At 47.6% G+C, this 22,067-nt stretch overlaps 1 protein-coding gene across 2 annotated transcripts in view; it reads right to left on the bottom strand.

Moving 5' to 3' along the window:
- The window catches only part of LOC144890675 (lysosomal proton-coupled steroid conjugate and bile acid symporter SLC46A3-like), a 43,079-nt gene that overhangs the window by 19,752 nt on the left and 1,260 nt on the right, over positions 1 to 22,067 (bottom strand). The window lies entirely within an intron of this gene.

Here is a 22,067-nt window from a genome sequence, read left to right on the forward strand (position 1 = left end):
GACTGTAGATGATACCAAACACTCAGTGACAAATATGACAGTCAATATATTGTTACGGTTTTCCGCCGCCCTTCTTACTCTTACTAAGGGGGGATTAAGCCCCTTGTTCTTTCTGGGGCTGGCATAACCGAGAGACTTGAAACGCCTCTTCCGGGCAAACGTAAGGTAGGGTTTCGGGACCAAGTCTCGCTCGTACCTAAATACCCGCGCCACCACGGAAGCGGGGAACCAAGCCTCGCACGAGCCACGTGTAATTTGAGTACACCGAGCGGATTGCGTACCACGTGGTCCACGCAGTCACCGTTAATATTGGACCCCGATTCGAGCGGTTCTATTCGTACCATGCTTAGTCAATGATGGAAAACACAGGAACAATCGAATGGAAGGAAGAACACATTGTTTTTTTTTTGTTTTTTTTGTATACTGAATCGAGGCTCGTGAAAGAGCTGACAACCGCGAGGGAAAGACAGCACAGGCAGACCGCGGGGGAAAGACAGCACAGGGGGACCGCGAGGGAAAGACAGCACAGGGGGACCGTGAGGGAAAGACAGCACAGGGGGACCGCGAGGGAAAGACAGCACAGGGGGACCGCGAGGGAAAGACAGCACAGGGGGACCGCGAGGGAAAGACAGCACATGGGGACCGCGAGGGAAAGACAGCACAGGGGGCCCGCGAGGGAAAGACAGCACAGGGGGCCCGCGAGGGAAAGACAGCACAGGGGGCCCGCGAGGGAAAGACAGCACAGGGGGCCCGCGAGGGAAAGACAGCACAGGGGGCCCGCGAGGGAAAGACAGCACAGGGGGACCGCGAGGGAAAGACAGCACAGGGGGACCGCGAGGGAAAGACAGCCCAGGGGGACCGCGAGGGAAAGACAGCACAGGGGGACCGCGAGGGAAAGACAGCACAGGGGGACCGCGAGGGAAAGACAGCACAGGGGGACCGCGAGGGAAAGACAGCACAGGGGGACCGCGAGGGAAAGACAGCACAGGGGGACCGCGAGGGAAAGACAGCACAGGGGGACCGCGAGGGAAAGACAGCACAGGGGGACCGCGAGGGAAAGACAGCACAGGGGGACCGTGAGGGAAAGACAGCAGAGGGGGACCGCGAGGGAAAGACAGCACAGGGGGACCGCGAGGGAAAGACAGCACAGGGGGACCGCGAGGGAAAGACAGCACAGGGGGACCGCGAGGGAAAGACAGCACAGGGGGACCGCGAGGGAAAGACAGCACAGGGGGACCGCGAGGGAAAGACAGCACAGGGGGACCGCGAGGGAAAGACAGCACAGGGGGACCGCGAGGGAAAGACAGCACAGGGGGACCGCGAGGGAAAGACAGCACAGGGGGACCGCGAGGGAAAGACAGCACAGGGGGACCGCGAGGGAAAGACAGCACAGGGGGACCGCGAGGGAAAGACAGCACAGGGGGACCGCGAGGGAAAGACAGCACAGGGGGACCGCGAGGGAAAGACAGCACAGGGGGACCGCGAGGGAAAGACAGCACAGGGGGACCGCGAGGGAAAGACAGCACAGGGGGACCGCGAGGGAAAGACAGCACAGGGGGACCGCGAGGGAAAGACAGCACAGGGGGACCGTGAGGGAAAGACAGCACAGGGGGACCGCGAGGGAAAGACAGCACAGGGGGACCGCGAGGGAAAGACAGCACAGGGGGACCGCGAGGTAAAGACAGCACAGGGGGACCGCGAGGTAAAGACAGCACAGGGGGACCGCGAGGGAAAGACAGCACAGGGAGACCGCGAGGGAAAGACAGCACAGGGAGACCGTGAGGGAAAGACAGCACAGGGGGACCGCGAGGGAAAGACAGCACAGGGGGACCGCGAGGGAAAGACAGCACAGGGGGACCACGAGGGAAAGACAGTACAGGGGGACCGCGAGGGAAAGACAGCACAGGGGGACCGCGAGGGAAAGACAGCACAGGGAGACCGCGAGGGAAAGACAGCACAGGGGGACCGCGAGGGAAAGACAGCACAGGGGGACCACGAGGGAAAGACAGCACAGGGGGACCACGAGGGAAAGACAGCACAGGGGGACCGCGAGGGAAAGACAGCACAGGGGGACCGCGAGGGAGACAGCACAAGGGAAAGATGCCACCCTTAAAAGGACATTTTAATTTCACTGCTTTATCTGCAACAACCACAATAAAGATCCCACAGTATCGTTAGGTTGGAATTCTCGCAAAACATCGGGTGTGGATCAATTGTACGGTGGCCTACCTTTTCTTTGTATACAGAGTCAAGGCTTATGGAAGAGCTCGAACACTGAACGGACCAGGACACAACATAACAAAAGGACCAGTAGAAAGAGAGGGGGGAAGGGGTGACACTAACAAAAGTAGTTTAATTATTATTCCCAATATTATGTACAATGATCGGGAGAAGCAGGGACACAGAGCAGCACTTAATCAGTCTTATCCTTATCCCCAGACTCGGGCCCGTTCACACTCACACAGGGAATTGCAGGCAGGTTGATGTTCAGGCCAAACGCGCCGACTTGGTTGTCCAGGAACGGCCCCGTCCGGCTCTCCACGGCCCCAGCACGTCCCGCGAAGAAGGCAAGCAGGCGGTGGAAGGATCCTCGAACCGCGTCTCCCGAACAAAAGGCAGACGATGAGGTAGGAAGGAAAAGTACGCGTCTCTCAGCGCGGCTGGCGGTTACACAGCGCGTTATCACTCGCGTAACAATGCACTATATGCGGCTCGGCTTCCAGCTCAACCGAGCGTCACTTTCATACGAGCGCGTATCCTGGTTCATGCGCGTCTTTCTCCACTCAATGCCAACTCGGTCCTCGTACCTCAATTGCTGCTCGAACTCCACCAACTGCCCCTGGTGGCTTTGCGCAACGGCTTATATCAACACGCCCTGAACCTTCTCGAACCTTCCAACCACGCCCTGTGACGCAGTGCCGCCGCCACACCCTCTGAGCCCTGATTGGCGGCTCGCGCTTACCGTCAGCTCCTCTGCCACCCTCATTCGGTCCCGCCCCGACCCTCCTCGGCCTGCCTCGTGTTAATTCGCACCAAAAAGCCAAAGGCAGCATTAGGAGGCGTAAGGCAATGGAGGCAATACGGTATAGCCGTATTAAATTAGCTTTATCGTGATGTTTGTCCAAAGAAGAAGATTTATCATGGCATTTTTCCAAAGACGCTTTTAATAACAAAATTAATGATAATCGCATATTGTTAATGTTATTACAAAACAATATTAATACTAATAATGCCCCATTTCCCGAAGGTGTTTTTCCTGCAGTGATAACGTGAATAAATAGCTTATAGTTTAAATGGCATTTCTGTGGAAGCAACGGCTTCTACAGGAAGTAAAAATATTATAAACCACAAACATGTATGCTTAGCTTTTTAAACAGTCGCTAATGCTCTTTATAACACTAAATGAAGAAATTTGGAGGAATCCCGACATCCGTGGAGTAAGATTTACGAACAGAACTGAGTGTAGATCTACTGTACTCTATATAACCCACAAATGTTGTTATTAACATGGCCCTTTCTGCCACTACCGTGGCATTTTTTGTAGCGAACTTTTGAAACTCTTCTGCTGTTTGATACGAAACTGAAAGGGAGAAGCTCAGGTTGTGCTCCTTTACCAAGCAGCTAGCTTGTGCTTGCCAAGCCAGCTGTTCCTTAACGGTTTTGAATGGAGTGCTTGCTCAAATGCTTAAACCACTTGTCGATCTCTCCACAAGAAACTTGGTAAATGAACACACACCCAATGTTCTTGAGACCCGCCCATAGATCGACTGTAATCTATATACCCCAAAGAGGAATGACCCTTCCTGCCCCTCCCGGAGTCTGCGGTGTACTAGTATCACAAATGAAATAAATATGTATTAAGTGGGACATTTATTTAATAAAATATCCTGTAAGGGTTTTGGGCAAAACACGTTTTTTTGAGCAATCCACCTTGGGAAAAGTCTTTATCATGTGTGTCCACTTCTCTTACTGTTATACTCCCCAAGCTCCCTAGCTCCCTAGCCTCACACCTAGGTCCTGCAGACTTCTCTTATTCTCTCATCGTTATAAAATTTGTTATACTCCCCAGTCGTAAAACCTGTTTACCCACTTCTCTTATTGGAGGAACTGCAAGAACCTTTACTTTGTATGTCTCCCAAGCTCTCTGGTTGGATGATTACTCCAAGAACTCTTTGAATGCTTATCATTTTTAATTTCCTGGACGTCCTTATCAGTGTGTGCATCAAACATAGCCTTGAGCACTGACAGACACTGCCTGTTCCTTTATGCTCTTCACCAAATAAAACCATGGTATTTTGCCCAACCTGAGAGAGTAGACCGTCGTTTTGTGTTGTTCATTGGTATTCTGTGTATTGTTGATTTATGATCGATCTACTTCTCTCCGTGCATTTTCAAATAAATATTTCAAATTCACGACGTGAGGAAAATAAATTCTTCTTCTTCAACAATTCCCAGTCGGCAACTGGCTTTGGAGGCCAGCTTGGAGATGTGTTTTCCCAGGAAAGATCATGGCAGATAGTGAGACCCAAAAGCTTGAGTGACAGAACTTCTTGGAGAGGATTGTTGAGGAAGTAGATGGGAGGGTTGTCCAGTCGGTCTTTTCAGAGAAACATAGTAAGAGTGTGAGATTTGTCAGGATTGAAAGACATGTTTCACTTGTTTGACCAGTCTGAATTTTTCCAGGTCTGCAGAGAGTGAGGAGGCTCTGCATGCCAATCTGAGGGTTGAGATATGGAGTGGCAGAGAGTTGAGTCATCAGCAAAAAGATAGAGAGGATTTTCCATGGAGTCAGAGAAATCATTGATGAAGACCAGAAAAGCACAGTGCCCAGAACACTGCTCTTTCCTTTTCTGGTTAGAAACTAGAAACTTTGTGGTTAGAAACACTCTCCTCCCAGTTCAAAACTTCTCCACCTTGCCAGGAGAGAAGGACACAGAGTCCAGGAGCAGCTGGGTACAACTGGGTACGGTGGGTACAGAGAGTAATGGGTTTGGGACACAAGATTTTGAGGGAAACACAGAGTTGAGGCATTCAGCTTTTTCACCTGCGGTGTCAAATGTGTAGCCATTTGAGGTAAGGGAGGGGATTGGAAGGGGAACAAACACCAGAAACAGATTTGACCAGACGTCACCAGGATTTGGAGGAGGGAGACAGGTTTGAGAGTTCAGTCTTGAGAGTAGAGAGATCTTGTTTCCTGGCTCTGAGGGTAGACACACACTTGGTCCGAGCTTTGTGGAAGGAACTGAGATTGCCTTCAATTGGATTAGCCTTCCATGAGGCGCAGGCAAGTTGTTTCAGGGCAACTACCTCACCACAAGATTCAGTGTACCATGGATGGGAGGAAGAGTATGACAACTGAAGAAGAGATGGGATAGATCTGTGCATGAGAGAGAGCAATTTTCTTTGGAAGAATTCCCAGGATGAGTTGATGTCAGAGGGAGTAGAGATGGGAGACCAGTCCAGATGATTGTGGCTGCTTGAATACCGTGCCAGTTGGCCCGAGTGAAATGCCAGACTCGTCGACGCTGAGGAGGCTCTTTGATAATGGCCAGAGAGATGTCCACTTTAACAAGGAAATTATCAGATTAACGGATTGTAGCAGAACAGTAGACATTTGCAGGGAAGTTAGTCATAACCAAGTCTAGAAGAGATGATGTACCATTGACCGAGATCCGGGTCGGGAAATTGACAGATTGTGTCAGTCACGGAAGTCCTTTGCTGAGGTGCCATGGCTAGAGCGAGAGGTACCCACACCGAGCTGGCATGATGACGGTTGAAGGAAATTAAGGTAGACAGAGGAATGGGGGAGGAGGCAGCTTTGTGGACGAGTTAAGAGGCAACTTTGAGGAGGAGGAGTGAGGGGGAAGATTTGAAAAAGAGTGGTGAGGGGGAGTTGTGAAGGGAAGGGGTGACAGGGGAGATTTGAAGGGGAGGGTTGAGGGGGAAGATTTGAAAAAGAGTGGTGAGGGGGAGTTGTGAAGGGAAGTGGTGACAGGGGAGATTTGAAGAAGAGTGGTGAGGGGAATTTTGAAGGGAAGGGTGACAGGGGAGATTTGAAGGGGAGGGGGTGATGGGGGAGTTTTGAAAAAGAGGGGTGAGGTGGGAGTTTTGAAAAAGAGGGGTGAGGTGGGAGTTTTGAAGGGGAGGGGAGACTAAACTTAACAATGGCTCCACATTCTCCCCCATCTTCCCGAACACTCATCAGAAAGGATGGACAAGGTAATAGAGTTTGCCAGGGGTAAGGGGAGGGGGAGGCAGGCTCCTCATCCTCATCCATCAAAACAATATTTTCCAACACAAATACAGACATCCTCCAAGCTGCTTCCTAATGACAATATCACTGAAATTACCTCTACAAAAATAACAAGAACGGCACTCAGTAGAGAGCATACTTCCGCATGGTTCGCCATATCACTCAATGGTGAAGAATCACTTAAAAATTCTACTTGCTGGATCCGGATAGTCACCAAAATTGAATCAATTCGTCCTCGTCACAAACACAACCTGTCCAACAAGTTTCGTCCAAATCCAACCATAACTTTTAGAGATATCCTGCTATGTATCGTTTTTGGCCCAATCTCCCAATGGTGAAGAATCACTTCAAACATTAAATAATTCTCATATCCGAATCCATATTCAGATATTCACCAAAATCGAATTGAATCGTCCGTCGTCACTAACACAACCTGTCCAACAAGTTTGGTCCAAATACGTCCACAACTCTGAGATATCCTGCTATGTATCGTTTTTGGCCCTTTCTCCCAATGGTGAAGTTTCACTTAAAAATTCTAGTAGCCGGATCCAAATCCGGATTTTCACCAAAATCTAATCATTTCGTCCTTGTCACATGCACTACATAACTGCCAAATTTCATCCGAATCCATCCACAACGTTGAGATATTTTGTTCACAAACGGACAAACAAAGAAACAGACAGACAGACAGACAGACACAGGGGTGAAAACATAACCTCCATCCACCTTTGGTGGCGGAGGTAAAAATAGGGTAACTTCTAAGAAACATAATGAACCTTTGCCCACCTTCAACAAATTTGTGCCTACCAGGATACCAACCCACAAAATATCACAGATTTCATAAATCGGAGGGAATCTTAATGGAAAAGACCTCTCCTGGTTATCCAACCAAAACCAAGATCAAAGAGGTACAATAATTTCAGAACAACTACCCCATTTAAATATTCTTAATGATCATAACTCGCCCACTATACTCCCTCTCCATCCATAGGACTCTCCCACATCCACATTGCCTGATATATCTGTCATGCTCTCCGATACTTGAGCATAAGAGATAAATCAGGCGATGACATTGACAGAAATCAATGTATTTCTGTCAATGTCAAATCCTCCTTTCTGGACTTCCTGGACTCTGGATGACTAACATCCCTGCCAATGTCTCATGCTCTTCCTCTGCACCAATTGGTAATCTGATAATGTGCTTGTGATGATCAATATCTCTCATTCTCAGAGAACAGCCTCATTGCTGGCGGGTCACTCAGGCAACTGGCAGGGACTGTCAGAAGGAATCTCACTTCAGGACTGCTATCCGATATCTATCTACACCGATATCAACCCAACATGGGAATTCTTGCACAAAACCCCTTGGGTGATATTTATTGGCACATACTACTCCCATCTCAACTTCAGTTGCCATACCCATCCTTCTGCCCATGATACAGTACACCGAATCCTGTGGTGAGGCAGTTGCCAAGAAACAACAAGAAACAACTTTGGCCTTCCACCTTTTCCCCTGTTCAAGTGACTCGTGGTTGTCCCTCTCGGCTCCCTCTCCCCATTGGTATTTTTGTGAATATAAGACTGTTCTTCACGGTTCTGTTTAAATATGTTTAAACTTTCCCCTGGAGTGTTTTATTCAGTGGTTTATTACAACACCCTGTTTTTCTTCCTATTTAAAAGGCTCTTTTCAATTTCCTCTTCAACTCATTCCATTTCAAAAAAAAATTCAATCTTTTATAATTCTTTCTCACTACATGCTCTAAATTCTCATTCATTCCACCCCTCCTCCATCGTTCTTAAACGGATCGCTAACTTGAAAATCACAACAAACCCAATTTGTTATAAATGTTCATCTTTCATTAATCATCCACTTTCTAAACTCCCCCCTTGCCCCTCCCCTCCAAATCTCCCCCATTGCCCCTTCCCTCCTAAACTCCCCCTTTGCCCCTCCCCCCTAAACTCCCCCCTTGCCCCTCCTCTTCAAATCTCCCCCCCAACCATCCCTCCCAAATTCTCCCTCCTCCCACCTCCTTCTCAAAGCTGCCTCCTCCCCACTTCGTCTCCCTTCTATCTCATACCTCCACCTCCCCCAACCTTCTACTTTCCTCTGGTGCCCCCTCAAACAACCCCTCACTGTGCCTCATCCCATCACCATCAAACCTTTCGTCCTCCTCATCCTTCCCTTTCTTGTAACTCTTCTGTAATCTCTGACACACTATCAACTACTCTTCCTACCTCTCCCTCTCATCCTTCATCCTTCATCTGACCCTACCCCTCCCCTCCCCTGTCCTGCACCCGATGCTCCCCCTCTCTCCTCATGAACGGTATGGACCTCAAACATCCGGGGCCTTCGCTCAAACCCGATTGATATCTCCATTCAGGTTGCTTCTGACAATCCAGACTTTATCTGCCAAACAGAAACTTTCCTCCTTCAAGATGTCTCTGATTCCTTAATATCTCTTCCTGGTTACTCCCTCCTCCGGTATGATAGACCTAAGCCTCATCCTGGTGGTGAGGTTGCTATCTTTATCAAAAACACTTCCTCACACGACCCTCTCTCCACCCCACCACCAGGAGTACCTCTGGCTACGGCTTCCTCTCCACTCCCACCTTTTGTTCATATGTGTTCTGTACCATCCTCCAAACAGTGATGACTCCATTTACATTTCGCTGTCGGACAACATGGACCAACTTCTATCAACTCATCCAAACTCTCTCTTCCTCATATGTGGCGACTTCAACTGTCATCATGCCAGCTGGCTGGGTGTGGGTTCCTCTCTCACCAGCCATGGCACCTCAGCAAAGGACTTCTGTGACTCATTGGGACTGACACAATCTGTCAATTTCCCGACCCGGATCTCAGTCAATGGAGTATCTTCTCTTCTGGACTTGGTTATGACTAACTTCCCTGCAAATGTCTGCTGCGCTTCTTCTGCTCCAATCGGTTCTTCTGATCATGTGCTTGTTAAAGTGGACATCTCCCTGGCCATTCTCAGAGAGCCTCCTCAACTCCAACGAGTCTGGCATTTCACTCAGGCCGACTGGCACGGTCTGCAAGCAGCCATCAATCATCTGGACTGGTCTCCCATCTCTACTGCCTCCGACATAAATTCTTCCTGGGAATTCTTCCAAAGCAAACTGCTCTCTCTCTCTCTCTCTCATGCACAGATTTATCCCATCTCGTCTTCAGTTGTCTTACCCTTCCTCCCGTCCATGGTACACTGAATCTTGTGGTGAGGCAGTTGCCCTGAAACAACTTGCCTTTGCCTCTTGGAAGGCTAATCCACCTGAAGGCAATCTCAGTTCCTTCCACCAAGCTCAGAACAAGTGTGTGTCTACTCTCAGGAGTGCCAGGAAGCACTATCTCTCCACACTCAGGATTGAACTCTCAAACCTGTCTCCTTCCTCCAAATCCTGGTGGCGTCTGGTCAAATCCGTTTCTGGTGTTTGTTCCCCCTCCATCCCCTCCCTTACCTCAAATGGCTGCACAGTTGACACCGCACGTAACAAAGCCGAATGCCTCAACTCTGTGTTTGCCTCAAAATCTTGTGTCCCAAACCCATCTCTCTCTGTTACCACCTTTCCCAGTCGAACCCAACTGCTCCTGGACTCTTTGTCCTTCTCTCCTGACAAGGTGGAGAAGTTTTTGTCAAACCTCGACTCTGATTCTGCAACTGGACCAGACGACATCAGCCCACGGGTCCTAAAATCCTGCTCTGCCGCTCTATCTCACCCTCTCTCTGTTCTTTTCACCCTCTTTTGCTCAAAGTCATCTGCCAGCATCTTGGAAATCAGCAAACATTTCCACTTTACACAAAAAAGGTGCAAAAACAGATCCTTGCAACTACAGACCAATCAGCCTGCTTCCAATTATCAGCAAAATCATGGAATCCATCATTGCTTCGGATATCAAATCCTTCCTCTTCTCCAATGGCTTGATCTCCGATCATCAATTTGGATTCAGACCAGGTCATTCTACTCTGGACATTTAGCTTCTGCTGTCTCAACAATGGATGGAGGTCCTCAATGCCAAACAGGAAATCAGAGCTGTCTCACTTGACATATCACGTGCCATCGATACGGTCTGGCACCCAGCTCTGCTCACCAAACTCTCCTCCTATGGTATCCATGGAAATCTCCACTCATGGCTTGCGGACTTCCTCTCTGGTCGTAGGCAACATGTGGCCCTGAATGGATTTCTCTCATCTCCCCTTCCTGTTCTGGCTGGAGTTCCCCAAGGTAGTGTTCTGGGCCCTGTGCTATTTGTGGTGTGCATCAATGATCTCTCCATCCCGGTATGTACCCTGGCTAGAATAGGTGCACCGTATCGCTGCGTGTCGTAAGAGGCGACAAAGAGGGTTGGCGACAGGAAGGGCATCCGGCCCTAAAAACATTGCCTCAAAAAGAGAACCATGACAATTACAACTACATATGGGCAGGGTACAGCCCGAAGTGGAGATCGGTTTCTGAGGTTTGGGACATCTGTTCACCACCATCTCTTATCTTCCCCCATCCAAAACCTTGATATTTTCTACCCCCGCTAATTCACCCCAGATCCACTTTTTTTGAAATTCCAACTTCTTTCCTGGAAGTCCTAGCAGTGTCCATATGTTTTATACCTCTCCCACCCACCCCCCCCTCCCCCCTTCCCATGCCTCCTCCCCCAAAGCCCTCTCCATCCCACACATCTCCATCCTCTCAAATGTTGCGTTTGTGTGCTTTCCCCTCTCTCCCCATCTTGTCTTCCGCTCCCTCTTTTTATATATTTTGTTTGTCTGGTTGATTTGTTTGTGAAATAAATGTTAGGTCTTTCACGAGCCTCGATTCTGTATACAAAAAAAAAAGTGGTGTGAGAATGGTGAATTGGTGAAGGGTAGGCAGGGACAGCAATACAAGTTTGTGTGGCAAGGGTGCCGGGAGGGCGTGAATGGTGTTGGTGTCCTGTTTTCTGAGGAGTTTGTAGACAGTGTGGTGAGTGTGACTAGAGTGAGTGAAAGGTTGATGATGGTGAAAATGATGATTAGAAAGCTCTTGGTGAACGTCATCTCGGGATATGCTCCGCAGTTTGGTCGGAGCGATGAAGAGAAGGACAAGTTCTGGTGTGCGATAGAGAAGCTGATGGAAAACGTGAAAGATGAGGAAGTTGTTGTGGTAGGAGGAGACCGAAATGGACATGTGGGAAGGAGTCTGGACGGTTTTGAGGGAGTTCATGGGGGTTACGGATATGGTGTGAGAAATGGAGAAGGTGAAAGGATTTTGGAGTTTGCTGATGGAGCCGATTTGTTGATTTGTAATACTCAGTTCCAGAAAGGGGATAATAAGCTTGTTACATACGCGTCAGGTGTGTCGACGACAACCGTTGACTACCTGATGGTGCGTAGGCGAGATAGGGGGCACCTCCGGTACACAAAGGTGATCCCGGGGGAGGAGGCTGTTTCACAGCACCACTTGGATGTCTGCGACATAAGCGTGAAAGGTGCGAGGAGAGCTCGGCGGGTGAAGTACCAACCGAGAATGAAGGTGTGGAGGTTGAAAGAGGTGACAGTAAGGGAGGCATTAAAAGAGAGGCTGAGTAGGGTAGAGGATGATGTGGTTGAGCTTGAACGTGGTTGGATGTCAATGAAAGATAGTCTGTTGGGAGCCGTTGGTGAGGTATGCGGATGGACAAAAGGACCACCGAGGCACTCGGAAACATGGTGGTGGGATGATGAAGTTGGAAAGAGGATTGACGAGAAGAGGAAGAAGTTCAAGGAGTGGCAGAAGGCGAAGGGTACGGGAGCAGAAAAAGCAGAGCATGAAAGTTATAAGGCAGCCAAGAAGGCTGCAAAGAAAGAGGTAGCAAAGGCGCAGGAGGCATGTTGGAAAATGTTTGGAGAACGCTTGGATTCGTAAGAGGGTCAGAGAGCGGTATTCAGGATTGCAAAGCAGATAGCGAAAGAGACGTGCGATGTGATGGGGGTGAGTTGCATGAAGGATGAAGTGGGACAAATCGTTGTGGACCCAGATGGAATTAAAGGAAGATGGAAAAGATATATGGAAATGCTGTTGAATACAGAGAATGAATGGGATGGCAACATAGAGAGTAACCCAGTTTTAGGACCGGCAGAAAAGATAACAGAGAAAGAAGTTGAGGAAGCGATAAAAGCAATGAAGAGCAGAAAAGTGTGAGGGCCGACGGGAGTTGTGGGAGATATGTTGAAGGCAGCAGGAAGTTGGGGTGTGAAGAGAATGACAGAGATCTGTAATCTGGTGGTGAAAGAAGGCCGCATTCCAGTGGATTGTGAACTGAGTACCCTCGTCCCTCTATACAAGGAGAAAGGTGACCCTCTGGAGTGTGGCTCGTACCGAGCGCTAAAGTTATTGGAGCATGGAATGAAGGTATTGGAAAGGGTGTTGGAGAGGAGAATAAGGAAGAAGGTGAAGATCGACGAAATGCAGTTTGGATTTATGCCAGGAAGAGGAACGACAGACAGGCTCTTTATTGTGAGGCAGTTGCAGGAGAAGTACATAGAGAAGAGGAAGAAGTTGTTTCTTGGGTTTGTTGATCTGGAGAAAGCATTCGATGGGGTTCCACGCGAAGTATTGACATGGGCATTGAGGAAGTTAGAAGTGGAGGAATGGTTGATCAGAGTAGTGATGGCAATGTACAAAAGAGCGTGCACAGCTGTAAGGACGAAGGACGGGAACAGTGGTGAGTTTGAGGTGAAGGTGGGAGTGCATCAGGAGTCGGTACTAAGTCCACTACTATTTGTAGCTGTGATGGAGGTGCTGGCTCAGAACGTAAAGGAGGGTTTACCGTGGGAGTTGTTGTATGCAGATGATCTGGTGTTGATTGCGGAAAGTATGGATGGACTGAAGGAAAAGATGAACAAGTGGAAGGAATGTATGGAGCCAAAAGGTCTGAAGGTGAATATAGGAAAGATGAAGGTGATGGCAATTGGTAAAGCATGTGGTGAGGTGTAAAGAACTGGGAAGTGGCCATGTGCTGTGTGCAGGAAGGGTGTCGGAGTGAACTCCGTTCAATGTACAATGTGCGCTGAGTGGGTTCATCAAAAATGTAGTGGTCTGAAAGGGTCATTAACCAGTGTGGCAGCTACATTCAAATGTAAGGTGTGCACAGAGGGAGCTGCAGATGGAGGAAATGTTGAAATGCATCTTGGAGACGGCGTGACGCTGGAAGGTGTGAAAACATTTTGCTATCTCGTAAACATGCTGAATGCAGAAGGTGGATCAGACTCGGCAATGGTTGCTGGAGTGAGATGTGCATGGAAGAAGTTTCGGGAACTGAGTGGCGTGCTGATGAGGAGGGGAGTGTCGTTGAAGCTGAAGGGAAAGGTGTATGCTGCATGTGTGAGAAGTGTTATGATTTATGGGAGCGAGACATGCGTCATGAATGTAGAGTAGCAACGAAGGATGGAAAGGGTGGAAATGCGAATTGTTCAGTGAATGTGCGGAGTATCGTTGAAAGAGAGGAAGACAAATGATGAATTGCGAAAGATGATGGGAATAGAGCCTTTGATTGATGCTGTGAAGAGGAACAGGTTGAGATGGTTTGGTCATGTGTTGAGGAAGGATGAAAGTGACTGGCTGAGAAGAGTGATGGAAATGAATGTAGAAGGAAGTAGAGGACGGGGAAGACCGAGAAAGACTTGGCTAAAGATGGTGGAAGAAGAAATGCGGGCAAGGGGGTTAACAAGGAGAGATGCAGAAAATAGGGCAAAATGGCGAAGATTGTCATGGGGACGGCAAGGCTAACCCCCGCTCTAGCAGGGAAAATGGCCTTAAAATGCATGTTGTTGTTGTTGTTGTTGTTGTATCAATGATCTCTCCGACTCTCTGGAAAATCCTCTCTATCTCTTTGCTGATGACTCCACTATCTGCTGCTCCATTCCTCATCCCTCAGATCAGCAGTCTGCAGCCTCCTCACTCTCTGCAGACCTGGACAAAATCAGACTGGTCAAACAAGTGGAACATGTCTTTCAATCCTGACAAATCTCACACTCTTACAATGTCTCTCCGAAAGGACCGACTGGAAAACCCTCCCATCCACTTTCTCAACAATCCTCTCCAAGAAGTTCTGTCGCTCAAGCTTTTGGGTCTCACTATCTGCCATGATCTTTCTTGGGAAAACCACATTTACAAGCTGGCCTCCAAAGCCAGTCGCCGACTGGGCATCCTCCGTCGTGCGAAGTCCTTCCTTGGCACACCTGAGCTCCTCACCACATACAAGGCTTTCATCCGCAGTTCAATGGAATACTGTTCCCCCTCTGGGCTGGTGCTCCTGCCTCACACCTAGCTCGGCTTCACGCTGTTGAAACCAAAGCTTTCAGAATCATTGGAATCTCTTGCGATGAAGTTAACTCCGAGGGCCTTTCACTCACTCACCGCAGGCAGGTTGGTGGTCTTTCTGCCTTCTACTGACTCCTCTCCGGCCTTGCTCCCCCAGCTCTCTCTGTGCTCTGTCCCCCCAATATTCCTTCAGGTCGCACAAGATCTGCCTGCAACCCTCTTATGGTTAAACTGCAAAAATCTAGGCACTCTGCTCACCTTCACTCTTTCATTCCCCTTTTCTCCCGCCTCTGGAACAAACTCCCCCACTCCCTTCAATCCCACTCCTCCCTCCAGGTCTTTAAAACAGCTGTTCACCACCATCTCTTATCTTCCCCCATCCAAAACCTTGATCTTTTCTACCCCCGGTAATTCACCCCAGATACACTTTTTTTTTTTTTGGAAATTCCAACTTCTTTCCTGGAAGTCCTTACAGTGTTCATATGTTTTATACCTCTCCCACCTCCCCCCAAGACCTCTCCCTCCCACATTTCTCCCGATGTCCCTGCTCTCAAATGTTGTGTTTGTGTGCTTCCCGCTCTCTCCCCATCTTGTTTACAGCTCCCCTTATTTTTTGTTTTATGTGTCGGTTTGAATTTTTGTGTGATTAATGTTAGCTCTTTCACGAGCCTCCATCTTGTATGCAGCAAAAAAACAACAAAAAAAAAAAAAAAAAAACGCATTCTCCTCCTTGAAGGCAAATCGAACTGAAGGCAACCTCATAATCAAGTCCGCAACATAGTGGGGGGCTCAATATGTACTCAATTTCAAGTTCGTGTGCAGTTCATGTTAATTTTGGGCAACCACTATATATGTATTCTAATGGGTCCTACTAATCGGAAAAATGATGTCGCCATTTTTTCTGTTGACCTTTAGTGACCTTGACTCAAGGTCAATGTTCAAACGTCATTACAGTGACCATACTTCATTCAAAGTATATCGACCTTGGTACCAAAATGTGGCAAATTTCACAAGGAACATTGATTATGACATTTGTTTTGTCATTTGACCTTTCAGATTTTTGCAATATGCAAATTAATAAGCAAATGACCTAATTAGAGAAAACAATATGCATAATTAACATATAGTTTTCACTATACACGTAAATCCCATCAATTCGCATTATTATTGATTGCCAATCATTAGTTACCATCTCAAATGTGTTCTGCTGGAACCTGAACTGGAAAAATATGCTGCTTATTGTTTTCTGTTGACATGTTCTTGATATTAACTGACCTTTGACATGTACTTGACTTTACTTACCTTGATCCAAGGTGAAATGTCAAATGTCATTTTAACCATGTGATGCGATCAAGCAAAATAAGTCTGATGTCTAGAATATTGATTTTTTGGATTCAGGTTCCCAATGCTTTTGTTTATACTGTTCATTCATCATGATCATTTGCTCATGTTGGTTGGGTTTTTCGCCATTGTTTAGCCAAAATATGCTCTTTGAACTTTGACCTTCGTTCAAGGTCACAAGATTGTCAAGAATATTGACATCAGTCAGCTCATAGGACCCAGGATACATTTGTGATTAATTACTAACAATTAACATTTTCTGGAGACGAGATGTATGGGATGCCATTACATGTATAACCGGAATATATGTTTAATAGGGTATGCTAATTATGCATATTTTTGTCTCTAATTAGCTCATTTGCATATTGCAAATATACGAAAGGTCAAATGACGAAACAAATGTCATAACCAATGTTCCTTGTGAAATTTACCACATTTTGGTACCCAGGTTGATATACTTTGGATGAAGTATGGTCACTGTAATGACGTTTGAACTTTGACCTTGAGACAAGGTCACTAAAGGTCAATAGAAAAAAATGGCGACATCATTTTTCCGATTAGTAGGACCCAGTAGAATACATTTATAGTGGTTGCCCAAAATTAACATGAACTGCACACGAACTTGAAATCGAGTACATAGGTCCCCCACTAACAGTATGTGTGCATCTCAAGAAAACTAGGACACAACATCTGTTCCACCTCAAAAAGTGAACTTTCAAACTTGTCGCCCTCTAAAACCTGATGGCGCCTTGTTAAGTTTGTCTCCGGAGTATGCTCCCCATCCATCGCCTCTCTTTTTTCAAACGGCACCGCAGCAGAGTCCCCCCGTGAGCAGGCTGAATGCCTCAATTCTGTGTTTACTTCCAAATATTTTGTCTTCAGCCCCTCACCCTTTGTTTCCATCCTTCCCAGTCGTACCCAACCCAACTGCTCCTGGACTGTTGTTTTGCACCCGAGAATGTAGAGAATGTTCTTTCAACCCTCGACTCTGATTCTGCAACTAGACCAGACGGCATCAGCTCACGTGTCCTAAAAACTGCTGCTCTTGTACATCCTCTTTCTGCTCTCTTCACTGTCATTTGCCCTAGGTCATCTTCCATCTGGCTGGAAATCAGCCAACATCACTGCATACGTAAAAAGGTGAAAAAACTGATCCCATTAAATACAGACCTCTGAGCTTACTTCCAATCATTAGCAAGATCGTGGAATCCATCATCGCAGCTGAGAGGAAATCCTTCCTTTCCTCGAACGGCCTCATCTCAGATGACCAATTTCGATTCAGACCAAGTTACAAGGAAATTAAGGTAGAGGGAGCGGAATGGGGGAGGAGGCAACTTTGAGGAGGAGGGGTGAGAGGGAAGATTTGAAAAAGAGTGGTGAGAGGGAAGATTTGAAGGGAAGGGGTGTTTGTTTGATCTTTGCCACCTTGTACATGCTGCTTATACTCTCCCAACAATGGATGGAGGCCCTCAATGTCAAACATGAGATCAGGGCCGTCTCTCCAGACGAATCTCTAGCTTCTGGTACAGTCTGCCATCCCGCCTTGCTCTCCAAACTCTCTGCCCATGGCATCCAATGCCAACTCTACTCTTGGGTTACCTACTGACTTCCTCTACCTTTGTAGCCAACGTGTGGCTCTCAACGGAATCCTCTCCTCTCCACCAACTTCTGTCCTTCTGTCTCCTATGCACTGGCTTTTCGCACCTTGGAAACATCACCAGGTTGACCTCTATCGAGAACTGCATGGCACACCAACCCATGCCCATTTCCTACTAGTGGTGTATGACCTCCATTAAAAGTGGCCTAAATCTCTGCGACGAGAGTCAGTCAACACCCAACCGGTTATTCAAAGACTTCATTCGTTGTTTGCCCATTAGAACCTCCCGGATATCATTATCACAGTAAACAGGCACAAATTAATTTCCTCTCACTTTACAACAACTTACCTGGCAGAGAAAGCTATCAAACATTCGAAGAGCTGTAGGCCTATACAATCCTCAGGCTAATAGAGTTTTGCATCCTACATGGATGAAGGACTAATGTGACTGGGGAGAAAGAATTTAATGTTTGCGGTTTCACATGTTTAGAAAACAGCAGTTATGTCATTGGGAATGACCGTGCAGTTATCGGTTGAGACAGGAAGTTGGAGTGACAGTGCTATATGAATGCTCGTTAAAACAATTACCGAGAGAGCTCATAGAACACGCTACCCCTCACGGTGTTCAAGTTAATTTCAATTTAAAATGAAATAAGAATTTTAAATATCATTAAAAAAAATTCCGGAAGTTTAGTACTATTGAAGCAGTACTGTATTTATGCATCACCCTTGTACAACAATCAACAACATGCATTTTAAGGCCATTTTCCCAGCTAGAGCGGGGGTTAGCCTTGCGGTCCCCATGCATCACCCTTATACACCACCTTATTTAACATTTCCAAGTACTGTTAAATGGAAGGGTTTTGAAAGTGGAAAGAAGGTGATTTGTGCTCGAGTGTTCGAATACAGCAACAACAACAACAACAACAACAACAGGCATTTTAAGGCCATTTTCCCTGCTAGAGCAGGGGTTAGCCTTGCGGTCCCCATGACAATCTTCTCCATTTTGCCCTATTTTCTGCATCTCCCCTTGTTAACCCCCTTGCCCGCATTTTTTCTTCCACCATCTTTAGCCAAGTCTTTCTCGGTCTTCCCCGTCCCCTACTTCCTTCTACATTCATTTCCATCACTCTTCTCAACCAGTCACTTTCATCCTTCCTCAACACATGACCAAACCATCTCAACCTGTTCCTCTTCACAGCATCAATCACAGGCTCTATTCCCATCATCTTTCGCAATTCATCATTTGTCTTCCTCTCTCTCAACGATACTCCGCACATCCATCGAACCATTCGCATTTCCACCCTTTCCAGCCTTCGTTGCTGCTCTACATTCATGACCCATGTCTCGCTCCCATAAATCATAACACTTCTCACACATGCAGCATACACCTTTCCCTTCAGCTTCAACGACACCCCCCCCTCCTCATCAGCACGCTCTCTTGATATGAATTGAAATTTCAGGAAATTTAACGAAATCCTGGCAACGCAGGAAATTGAAATTTCCTTATCTATCTATAATTCCAGCAATCTCTGTGTGTATGTTTGTATGTTTGTATGTTTGTATGTATGTTTGTCTGTGACCGCTGTTTCTCGACAACCACGGGTCCGATATACTTGAAACTTGCCAGGTATATTGCTGGGGACCCGAGGATGTGCCTTTTCAAGGTTTTAAATTAATCGCAGAAGTAGTTACCGAGCTATGTCCAAAAAACGATTCAACCAATCAGAGAGCAGCGAGCTATCACGTGTGCCGAACGTGGCGAACAGACTCTGCCTCGGATGGCACATTTGAGAGCGTATTCATTTATTTCCCGTCGGCAAACTATGTTGGCGCTATGTTGGCGTTAAACTATGTTTTAAAACTAATTAAAACTAATTTGCGATTCTTTCGCTTTCCTGCGATATGCGACCTTCCGGAGCTCCTGTGAGAGCGTGCGCCATTACGGATAGTACGGGTACGGGCATGCCATATGTTGGCGTTAAACTATGTTTTAAAACTAATTAAAACCATTTCATGTAAATAGAGGGGGGGGGGGGGATTGTCACTGTACTCGCAAGCCGTTCGCCGTTCGCTTTGGCGTTGCGAATGGACCAAAACATTTCATGAACCAAACCATTTCATGTAAAGCGTTCGCCGTTCGCTTTGGCGTTGCGAATGAACCCAAAACATTTCATGAACCAAACCATTTCATGTAAATAGAGGGGGGGGATATAATTTTAGATATATATATAGTACGGGCATGCCCTAGTGAATTGAAATACCGACTACTTTCCTGGAAATCCTAGCAGTGTGCATGTGTCTCCCAACCCCCCTCCCCCCATTCCCATGCCTCCTCCCCCCAAGCCCTCTCCCTTCCACAGATCTCTTGATATCCCTGTTCCCTACTGGGATTCTCTGTTGTGCTTCCCTCTCTCGTCTCCTCTTGTCTCCAGCTCCCTTTATTATATGTTATATGTGTTACGTCTTACACGGGCCTCGACTTGGTATGCAAAAAAAAAAAATACATGTCGTTTCTCGATCATAAACTGACGTTTGTAGACGACGGACAGATGGACAGACATGACCCATTTGCTTATTCCCGCTTTTCACTGCTCGTGCTCGGGGTGATTGACAGTTGATGTTCATAATTACCATAAAGTCTTGAATCCCTACTATATGTAACAACAAATCCATTAAAGGCGAGGTGGAGAGAGAGAAAAGGAGAGGTGGAGAGAGAGAGAAAAGGAGAGGTGGAGAGAGAGAGAGAAAAGGAGAGGTGAAGAGAGAGAGAGCGAAAAGGAGAGGTGGAGAGAGAGAGAAAAAAGGAGAGGTGGAGAGAGAGAGAAAAAAGGAGAGGTGGAGAGAGAGAGAAAAAAGGAGAGGTGGAGAGAGAGAGAAAAAAGGAGAGGTGGAGAGAGAGAGAAAAAAGGAGAGGTGGAGAGAGAGAGAAAAAAGGAGAGGTGGAGAGAGAGAGAGAAAAGGAGAGGTGGAGAGAGAGAGAGAAAAGGAGAGGTGGAGAGAGAGAGAGAAAAGGAGAGGTGGAGAGAGAGAGAGAAAAGGAGAGGTGGAGAGAGAGAGAAAAAAGGAGAGGTGGAGAGAGAGAGAGAAAAGGAGAGGTGGGGAGAGAGAGAAAAGGAGAGGTGGGGAGAGAGAGAAAAGGAGAGGTGGAGAGAGAGAGAAAAGGAGAGGTGGAGAGAGAGAGAAAAGGAGAGGTGGAGAGAGAGAAAAGGAGAGGTGGACAGAGAGAGAAAAGGAGAGGTGGAGAGAGAGAGAAAAGGAGAGGTGGAGAGAGAGAGAGAGAAAAGGAGAGGTGGAGAGAGAGAGAAAAGGAGAGGTGGAGAGAGAGAGAGAGAAAAGGAGAGGTGGAGAGAGAGAGAGAAAAGGAGAGGTGGAGAGAGAGAGAGAAAAGGAGAGGTGGAGAGAGAGAGAGAAAAGGAGAGGTGGAGAGAGAGAGAGAAAAGGAGAGGTGGAGAGAGAGAGAGAAAAGGAGAGGTGGAGAGAGAGAGAGAAAAGGAGAGGTGGAGAGAGAGAGAGAAAAGGAGAGGTGGAGAGAGAGAGAGAAAAGGAGAGGTGGAGAGAGAGAGAGAAAAGGAGAGGTGGAGAGAGAGAGAGAAAAGGAGAGGTGGAGAGAGAGAAAAAAAAGGAGAGGTGGAGAGAGAGAGAAAAGGAGAGGTGGGGAGAGAGAGAAAAGGAGAGGTGGAGAGAGAGAGAGAAAAGGAGAGGTGGAGAGAGAGAGAAAAGGAGAGGTGGAGAGAGAGAGAAAAGGAGAGGTGGAGAGAGAGAGAAAAGGAGAGGTGGAGAGAGAGAGAAAAGGAGAGGTGGAGAGAGAGAGAAAAGGAGAGGTGGGGAGAGAGAGAAAAGGAGAGGTGGAGAGAGAGAGAAAAGGAGAGGTGGGGAGAGAGAGAAAAGGAGAGGTGGAGAGAGAGAGAAAAGGAGAGGTGGAGAGAGAGAGAAAAGGAGAGGTGGAGAGAGAGAGAAAAGGAGAGGTGGAGAGAGAGAGAAAAGGAGAGGTGGAGAGAGAGAGAAAAGGAGAGGTGGAGAGAGAGAAAAGGAGAGGTGGAGAAAGAGAAAAGGAGAAGTGGAGAGAGAGAGAAAATGAGAGGTGGAGAGAGAGAGAAAAGGAGAGGTGGAGAGAGAGAGAAAAGGAGAGGTGGAGAGAGAGAAAAGGAGAGGTGGAGAGAGAGAAAAGGAGAGGTGGAGAGAGAGAAAAGGAGAGGTGGAGAGAGAGAAAAGGAGAGCGCGAGGGAGAGCGCGAGAGATCGGAGGAAGAGGGGGAGGCGTAAGGGAGTTGGGACTTGGGGGTGTGGGGGAAATGGGCGAAGGGAGGCGAGGGTTTGTTGACGGACGGACGGACGCAGGCAGGGGCGCGGGGGGGGGGGGGGGGAGTTAGGATGATTCCAAGGGCCCTGCACTGACAGGGGCCCTAAAATTTATGAGAACATTAGGTAAAAATGTGCGCACGTGCTTCATTGGGGGCCATTGTGATATCTTTTCATGGGGCCCAAAATCCCTGGCGGCGCCCCTGGACGCAGGCACACTTCCACCAAGCTCCTTTTATATATTACATGTATGTAGCGGTTACCGCTGGATGTACATAATCGCCTT

This window comes from Myxine glutinosa, chromosome 2 (assembly GCF_964187855.1).
Source record: "Myxine glutinosa chromosome 2, kmMyxGlut1.1, whole genome shotgun sequence".
Taxonomy (NCBI): domain Eukaryota; kingdom Metazoa; phylum Chordata; class Myxini; order Myxiniformes; family Myxinidae; genus Myxine; species Myxine glutinosa.